Source organism: Emys orbicularis, chromosome 2 (assembly GCF_028017835.1).
Source record: "Emys orbicularis isolate rEmyOrb1 chromosome 2, rEmyOrb1.hap1, whole genome shotgun sequence".
NCBI lineage: Eukaryota > Metazoa > Chordata > Testudines > Emydidae > Emys > Emys orbicularis.
In genome coordinates, this window is record NC_088684.1 from 214202312 (window position 1) to 214211522 (window position 9211).

The window sequence follows — 9211 nt, forward strand, 5'->3', positions numbered from 1 at the left end:
CGGGTTGGGCACTGGGGTGCGGATTTGGACGTTAGTGCGCCCTTTGTACACACAACTACCTGCTTACAAGTGCATCTGAAATGGCTGTGTTTGAACGTGTATCCTTGTATGATCCCAGCCCCCAAAGGTTAAACACACAGAGATGTGACTTTCGATAAATTAGATTAACTGTATGATACAGAGCAAGTACTTTTGTGGTAGTTTTATCTCTAGAGTGAGAGACCTTTAGAATACCTATTGATTAAATCACTGCACAGTGAGTCACCAGAACTTGAAATTGTATACTGGGCAGAGCTATAATTCATGTTATTCTTCTGTCTGCAAGGATAAAATAAAACAAAACCAGAGAAATCAGTATCACCAACCAGCACTTATTTCCCTTATTTGAGAGTTCACGCCTCATCATAGTTTTAGCCTCCAAGTAGTTAAAAATTATTACGAGAAAGAAAACTCCCAGGGTATGGCAACAAAGACTCATTTCCTGTTAGAAAACTACATGTTATAAAAACAATTAGCATTATATTATATATAATTTGCAAACAACAAAAGGCTCTGTCACATATTTACTTATAGGTTTTTGTCTTTTATTGTATAAACAGTTAGGCCTACCACAGGCGCTGACTCCATGGTGCTCTGGGGCTGGAGCACCCACAGAAAAAAAAAATAGTGGGTGCTCAGCACCTGCTGGCAGCCCACGGATCCTCTTCCTCCCCGCCAGCACCTCCCGCCCACTGGTGGCCCTGTCATTCAGCTCCTCCCCCTTTGCCCCCAGCGCCTCCCCCCCACTGTGATCAGCTGCGTGAAGGAAGAGGCAGGGAAAGAGGGTGGGAAGAAGCGGGACAAGGGCTTGAGGGAAGGGGTGGAGTGGGGATGAGGCCTGGGGTGGGCAGGGGTTGAGCACTCCCAGGAACTGAGGAAGTCAGCACCTGTGTATAATATAATGCTACATTTTTCAGAAGTGACTAATGATTTGGGTGCCTCCATTTTTTGGGTGCCTGATTTGAGTCACCTTAAAAGGGCCTGACTTTTAGGGTGGGGTACTCACAACTTTCCGAAAATCAGGCCCTTTAAAAGTTGTCTTGCGCTGAGCACCTAAATATGGAGGCTCCCAAAAGCACCAGTCCCTGCTGAGAATTTAAGCTTTTGTATCTATACACAGTTGTCATGGTTCAAACACTTTTGAAATGTAAACTAATCCTCCCAACACCCCTGTGAAGTAAACATTGCTCCAATTTTACAGAGAAACGTAGGCAGAGAAGTTGTAACTTCCCAAAGAGTGAGCAATACATAAACTTAAATATAGTCACATAAGCCATCCATTGAGACCCTGATTCAACAAGGTACTTAAGCCCATGCCTAACTTTAAACTCGAATAGTCTTTCATTGGCTTCTGTGGGCCTACTCCCATGCTTAAAGTTAGGCGCATGCTGAGTAACTGAACAAGTGTATAAAAATCAAATTCTGTCTGAAGATAATTTGTGCACAGTAAAAGATATTAAATTTGGTATATCAATAGTTTGCTGCAAATGGTTTGTGCAGCTGTACTAAAGAGACCCAAATACAGATAGGACCAATAGGATAGTAAAATGTGTATTTATTTTAAAACATTTTCATTATCAACTGCTTGCCTAAAATATTATCTCACAGAATAAAATGAGACATATAGACTGACAGACATTCTGTTGTAGGGCCAGATCCTTAGCTGGGATAAGTCAGTGCATCTCCATTGAAATTGCTGGAGCTATACTGATTTACAATCACCTTAGGATCTGGCTCATAGTTTTCAAGCTGGATCTTATCTGAGATTCTGTTTTGTTTCTTCTCCATTTAAGTATGATTCTGTTTCTGTAAAGACGCATTCATGATAAAATAGTAATAATAATAATAATTCTAAACAAATAATACAATTGAAGTGCTCTCATGAATATTATATCTCAGATGAATATACGCTGGTTCACAAACACTCTGACTTGCATATTTTAAATACGGGCTGTGACAGCAGCGCATCAGATATTATCCTGACACATTCCATGCGTATGGCGGGCAAAGTCTCCTTTTATCTTACAAGCCAACTTGAGCACAAAGGGCAACCAGATGTCAGTGTTTCATGTAGGTTTGCCAAGCCTGCAATGGTTCCAGAATGTCTGGGTTCCGCTTCTGAAGAGCCTTTTTTTCTTCAGTTTAAATATAAAAAGTAATCAAAATCCAAGAGCTTATGCAAACACATTGTCAATTTCACCTATTCGAGTAAAGCTAGTTATATCTGGTAAACCCTTCTCAAGCTAGTGGGACAGAGTCCAAATCTGGAGAATGCTGAGTCTGTCACAGAATAAACCCCCCTGATTTTCTCTATAGGAATGGGGAAGGATTTTCCTTTTCAGTTTTTTTGTCTTTTTGTTGGGAAAGAAGCTCTGCAGCCACACAAAGCAACACTGACCTCCCTTGCCCACTGGTATCACTCCACAAGGCCACCGGTAACAAACCGCATTCTTCCATCAGAGGACTGCATGGGAATGAATCCTTTTTCAGCCTAATAGTGGCATAATTTAACTGCACAAAGTACCAACTGGCTCCCCATTATTTGGACTCCACTGGAAGCTAAACGGCTCCAAATACAGCAAAAACTTGTAAGTACCTGCTTAACTTTCATCATGTAATTAACTCCTATTGACTTCAATGGGTCTTAGGAAGGGGCTTAAATTCTGTGCTGAATCAGGCCCCAAATGAAGCCATTTATTTATGTACCTAGCGAGAGGAATTTAGGTGCCTAACTTCAGGCACCTACGTTTGAAAAAAATGTACATTTTTATTCATTAGATGCATTACCATGGATCTAATCCCAGGCCCACTGTAGTCAATGCCTCCCAGTGATGTCTACAGAACCTGCTCCTTTTGAAGTCAGTGCCAAAAATACCATTGGCCAGCAGGGGCAGGATTGGACCCTTGGTGATAACTTTTTATTTATTCAAGATGTAATGGGAGGTTTTTAGGAACAGGTTAGACAAATACCAGTCAGGGATGGTCTAGGTTGACTTGGTCCTGCCTCAGCACAGGGGACTGATATGGCCTCCTGAGGTCCCCTCCAGCCCTACATGTCTATGATTATATGAAATGTACGTAAAATGTAGATACAAAATTTCAAACTAAGATACCTGAAGTTCAGCACCTAAATTTGTATCTCTAGGTACACAAATAAGAGGTCCCAAATACAGTCCCCAATTCTGCCGCCCTTGTGCTGGCAAAACTCCCTGCAGCATTTTGCCAGCACAAGGACTGAAACAGAAGCCCTACAATGAATACAGATGAATGAATTTATAGGCCAAGCCATCTCATAGATCCCATGAGGCAAAATATATTTGAAACAAGTAAATGACAAGTACATTTCCAATATGCCATAACTTTAAACCTTCTTTCCTGGTTGCTACCAAACTTTCCAAAAAAGCTTTACTCAGGAATGAAATGTGACATGCAAAATTTCAGGAAGATTTCTTTTCAGGTGTGGTAGTAAAAATTATGTTTCCAGGGGAATGCCAGCTTCAATCTTAACTATGGCCCAACTATTGCTGCACCAGAATAAAGCATTTGGATATAATATGTTATACTTTTCAATGTATTACACTATGTATATATTTATATTATGTATTTCTGCATTTCATAAAACTCCTCAGAGTTTGCAGCAACAAATTTATTTCAAATCACAGACAACACCTAAAGCAAACAATAATGTTCTTACAATTGTAAGAGGAATTGATAAGAGTTAAATAAATCAGTAGACCATATATTGATTCAGGGGTAAAATGGCTTAGTCATGTGCAAAAACCATAGCAGTGGAGAACCAGGAAAATATTTGATCAAATACCTCTCCACCTTCAGCAAATGACTAGAGATGTGTGCGCATGCATGAGAAACAGGAATTTCCAAATCAGTGTTTTAGAAAAATATATTTCCTTTTCAGGCCTCCATTCTTTTTTTCTACAGTAAAAACAATCGTCTTTCATGTTTGCTAGGGTTCTTTGGTATCTGGATTAAACAAAGTTAATACAGCAAAAGAAGATCTAGGTGAGTTTAAGCAAAACTGCATCTCTGCCAACTCGCACTGAAACTCAAACTAACAGTTAGAAGCAAACAAGAAGCTGATCCTGCACAGACGTGCATGCCTGGGCATCTCTGGATAGGGGAGCAGTCCCATAGCACGGCATAAAGTTACTTAGGTGCCCATGATATTGCAGGTTCAGGCCCTTCGACCCTGATCCTAGAAACTAACACGTGTGTGATTTTATGTAGGTGAATAGTCCCACTGAATTTGACTGGACTGTTCATGAGTGTAAAATTACACACATTCGTACATCTCTGCAAGCTCAGGGTCTCGGGGCGTTAGTCTTTGCACTTACTGGCAGTACAGCAAACTGCGATTTCAGTAACGTGGAAAATCTGGAAAAAATCCACCCAGAGTCCTGTTGGTGTAACAGATCAGAATCTGGCCCAGTAACTCAGAGTGGAAAGCTATCAATGGTCTCAAGTTCTGGATGTAGGAGTGTAGTGAAAAAGAAAAAAAAAAAAAGTCACTCAACCAACCTAGCTCCTAGATTGAGAAACACATGGCTACTAGCCATCAGAAGCTACAAAACAGGGTACTACATTGAAATATAGAAAGTATAGGGGCCGATTCAGTAGTCAGCAAATTTATTTGTTTGCTTTCAATGAAAATAATCTAGACATTGCACTAATGGATTTGCAGTATTTATAGTGAAAAATGTGACAACGTTTAGACAGTGGGCATGCTGTGACTGCTGCTTACCATACCAATCATGATAGTTTCACTGTTACCTTGTCCTCCTTCCCATTTGTTACTTCCACCTTCTGTGCCTTGTCACATACAGTACACCGCTACCCCGATATAACATTGTCCTCGGGAGCCAAAAAAGCTTACCACGTTATAGGTGAAACCACGTTATATTGAACTTGCTTTGATTCGCGGGAGCGCGCAGCCCCGCCGCCCCGGAGCACTGCTTTACCGCGTTATATCCGAATTTATGTTATATCGGGTCATGTTATATCGGGGTAGAGGTGTACTTAAATCATAAGCTCATTGGGGCCGGGACATCTTTTTTATTACGAATGTGTACAGCGCTGATCCCAGAGTGGGGCCTCTGTGTGCTAATGCAATATCAATACCAATAACAACTCATCACTCAGAAGCAGATTCCTGAAGACTTCTGATGCCTGGTATAAATGATACAATATTTTCAGTGCTTCTGAGTCAAGTCTGACCTATTATTACTATTCAGCAACCACTCTTCTTTAATCATTGTGCATTGAGAACAAAAAAAAATCAGGATTATTAAATGTACTTGGAAACCAGAACAGATTCCTTTACAGGATCTGAAAGTAATTGATTACTGTATTATTGATTCAATTCTTAGAGAAATAATAGACTACCACAGCAAAGCAAAGGGAAAACACTCTATAAATGCCAAGCATTGGTAGCATTGTAGATTAGTGTTCTGTTGTGTTCTCAAATACTGTACCACCTCTCTCTCCCCTCCCTGCTTCCCAGCAGCTGCACTTCACAGCAACACTATGGCTAGTCAAGTCCAGGGAGGCTAGACTCAAATGGGTGAGCAGCCCAGTGGCTGTGGGTCAGCCGTGAAACAGCAACAGATAAAGATCAGGCTGAGCCTAAGCTTTGCAACCCTCAGGTCTTGCACCACAGCCTCTCTTTCAGAAAACATCTGAACAATTTGGGCTAGTCCACGCTAGAAAGTTGCACTTTTAAAAACTCTCTCAGTCTAGTTAAAGCAGTACAACCCCAAGCAGTATAGATCCTGCTATCTTGGTATAAAGGTCCTTGATACAGGTACAGCTATTCCCACATGGGAAGGAGAAGAATTATAGCAGTATAAGGCACCTTTATACTGGTATATTTATGTCCACACAGGCTTTTACTGGTATAACTATTGTTAAAACAAATCCCATCCTAGTTATATTGGTAAAACTTTTAAATGTAGACCAGGCCTTTGTTTGCTTGTTCTGAAGTTATGTAGATGCGTTGATGACCTACCCACAATTATCATCACCATTTAATTTTTGTATTATCATAATGCCTAGGAGCCCTCGTCCTGGACCAGGACCCCATTGTGCTAGGCTCTGTACAAACAATGACTCAAATCTTTTTTTCAGAGTGGTCACAGTTAATTTAGAACCCATCACAAGGTGAAGGAACACTGAGTGTTTCTCCTGAGTTTGCACTTACCTCCATGGAATGTCATTTCTCATCACATTGCCCAACTGTCTAGTTTTGTTTGGTCCTTCTGAAGCTCCTAATACCTGCTTTTAGCCTTGAATAACCTCAAAAATTCAGCATCATTCCCAAATTTTAGCACGTCACCATTCACTCTCTTTCCCAGGCACTAATAAATATGTTAAAGGCAGTGATGCAAGTAGAGTTTAACTCTTACCGGTACGGTACCAACCCCCCAACTCCGCTCACAAAAACATTCCGTGACTAGAGCCCTGCATGGATACAAATTTATACCTGCGGATATCCGCAGATAGAAATCAGTATCTGCTGAACTGCAGGGCTCTCCCGGGAACTGCAGTGGCGAAAGGAGCAGAATGTGGGGCTGCCGTTTTCAGGAGCCAGCGCCCCATGCCGCCAGCTCCTCCAGTGTGCCTGTACCGCCCCCAGCCCTGCCCCCAGCCCTGTCTTCCAGCGGGACTGTACAGACTCCAGCTAGGAGACGCAGTTGTGTGGAAGGGCTTGGGGCAGTACAGCTGTGCCGGAAGAGCTGCTGCTGTGGGGTGCTGGCTCCTGGGAGCGGCGGCTCCACGTTCTGCTCCTTTGGCCGCTGTGGTTCCCGGGAGAGCCCTGCAGTTCAGCAGATACAGATTTCTATCTGCAGATATCCACATCCCTGGGTATAAATCTGTATCTGTGCAGGGCTCTACAATTCATTCTTGAAAATGTGTCTTTCTGGTACAGCGTACCAGCAATAAATGTCTTAATGGTATGGCGTGCCTGACCGTACCGGCTTACCTGCACCACTGGTTAAAGGGTAACTTATATTAAACCTCCTTCCATCTTGATAATAGTCCAGTTATTTCTCCTCTTTGTTTTCTAATTCTGTCAACCAGTGAGTTGACAAACAAAAGGATCATTTTAATGTAAACTGTAATGTGAACAATAACTCCTCCCCTTTCTTCAGGGCAGTTGTGAGTTAAGGAGAGCAGGCTAAGATTCTCAACCGGTGTAAATCAGTGTGGCTCCGTGAGGATCTGGCCCAGAGCATCAGACTTGGCTTTCGATTTCTGTGTCTGGATGTAAGAAACTTTCTGTTTCTTATTCAACAAACGAACACTCGGTGCTAAAGGAACCAAAGAACAATGCTGAATAGTTCTCCTGAGAGGAAGGGATGGCTGCCAGCCACATGAATGCCACAGGACAGAGGGTGCCAAGCGCCTCTGGCAACCTGATGGTTAAGGCTTTGTAAAGATAAACACCTCCCTAATTTTAACACTCTGGTTCTTCTCCTGAACTTCTTAATAAGGAGGCTACAGCGTACAGCTGACTGAGAATGCATAATACTGTAAAGGTGGCACACAAAGGGATATAAATTGGGTGTGTTCTTATTTTACTTCTTTATGATGTATGAAGGCCCAAGAGAATTTGTTTTCTTTAAACAAGCTTTTTCCACAATTGTGATTTGCTTAGAAATATGAGGAATGCCAAGTCTTGCCTTCCCAGTTCTAGCTGGAGAATTTCTTGTTTGGCTCAGAAATGTGGAGAGGCAGCTTTTTTCAGCCTTCAGCTGAAAGGGCAGACAGCTTTTCCCATCTTCCCATTCTTTACATCTGCCTACTGCTCAGTTCTTACAACTTCTTCTGAAGCAGCTGGTGCTGGCCCTTTTTAGAGCCAGCATTGGTCTGATCCAGCCCGGCAATTCCTACATTGTCCGCATGTCTGAATTAAATAGGTTGGACCTAGTCTATTCAATAGGTTTTAACCAGTGTAAGCAAACAAGAATCATTTCCCCTCTCAGCCAGTCTAGATTTCTGTGCGTCAGAATCCTGCTAGCTCTGCAGTTATCAAGAGAGTCTTCAGATTACACAAAAGACTTGAATTTCCAATGTGAAAAAAAAACACTGAAAAAACCACACACACCCAAAAACCATTAAAAAAAAACAACAACACAAATCAGGCCTATTTTATACACCAGCAAGAAGAGAAAAATGGTGCAAGCGTAACTTCCACCCGCACCCCTCCTTGGCAGGTTACCTTTAGACGTCTGGCAGATACTGAGCAGATTTGCCAGTGGTGACAAGCCAAGGATACTCACTGGCCAGGGTTCTGATAATGCAGGTGACTCAGATGGGCCCTAGATGAGAACTGGCTCTCTGAATTTGCGGACAGCTACCAAAATGATTTAAAATGTTAGTTACAGACAGGCCTCTCAAGACCAGCAGAATATATGTTTAGAGTCAGTATGATCACTTGCAGATCTAGAAGACCAGATAAACTTGGTAACCCTAATGTTTGGCCAAAGTGGTGCCTCCCATCTCTTATGAACATGCAGAATGCTAAAATTATGGCTAAAGGCCTCAGTTCCCATAGTTATAAGATGATACTGGTGAACTGGTGATCCCAGAACAAACTGGTGAAATATCCAGCACAGAGTTGCAAATCCTTATGTACCTTTGTTTCTCTGAATTAGGATTGTTGTTAAAAATTGCCTTCATAAAAGATGTGGTGAAAAAAGAATCTACCTACCTTTTAAGTTACACTTTCTGCAGTATGTGATGTACTGAACCTATACACATTCAGAAACCTAGAGGACCAAGGTCTATACTCAGCAATACTGGCATGAATCCAAACTAACTATGGAGGTCAGTGAAGTTACTTTAGATTTACACTGGTATAACTGAGTGCAGAATTTTGGTCCAGAGACTATGCCAAAGGGCAGGTGCAGTATCAATTTAATATCCTGTAAGCAAAGTCTTTCCCCTGACTCCAGTGACTCCTGACTTTCCATTGACTCCTTCCTTTCTGAAGGATTATGGCCTGCCCTTACAGGGAGCATAGACTCTTACGAACCTATAAATATTTACTGAAATACTAAGGAGTCCAAGTTTCCCCATTTCATCCCTTTGTTTTCCATTGTTTTTGTTTCTGACCTGTATGCAATCCACTCCAGTGGCAAAGTAAACTTGTTAT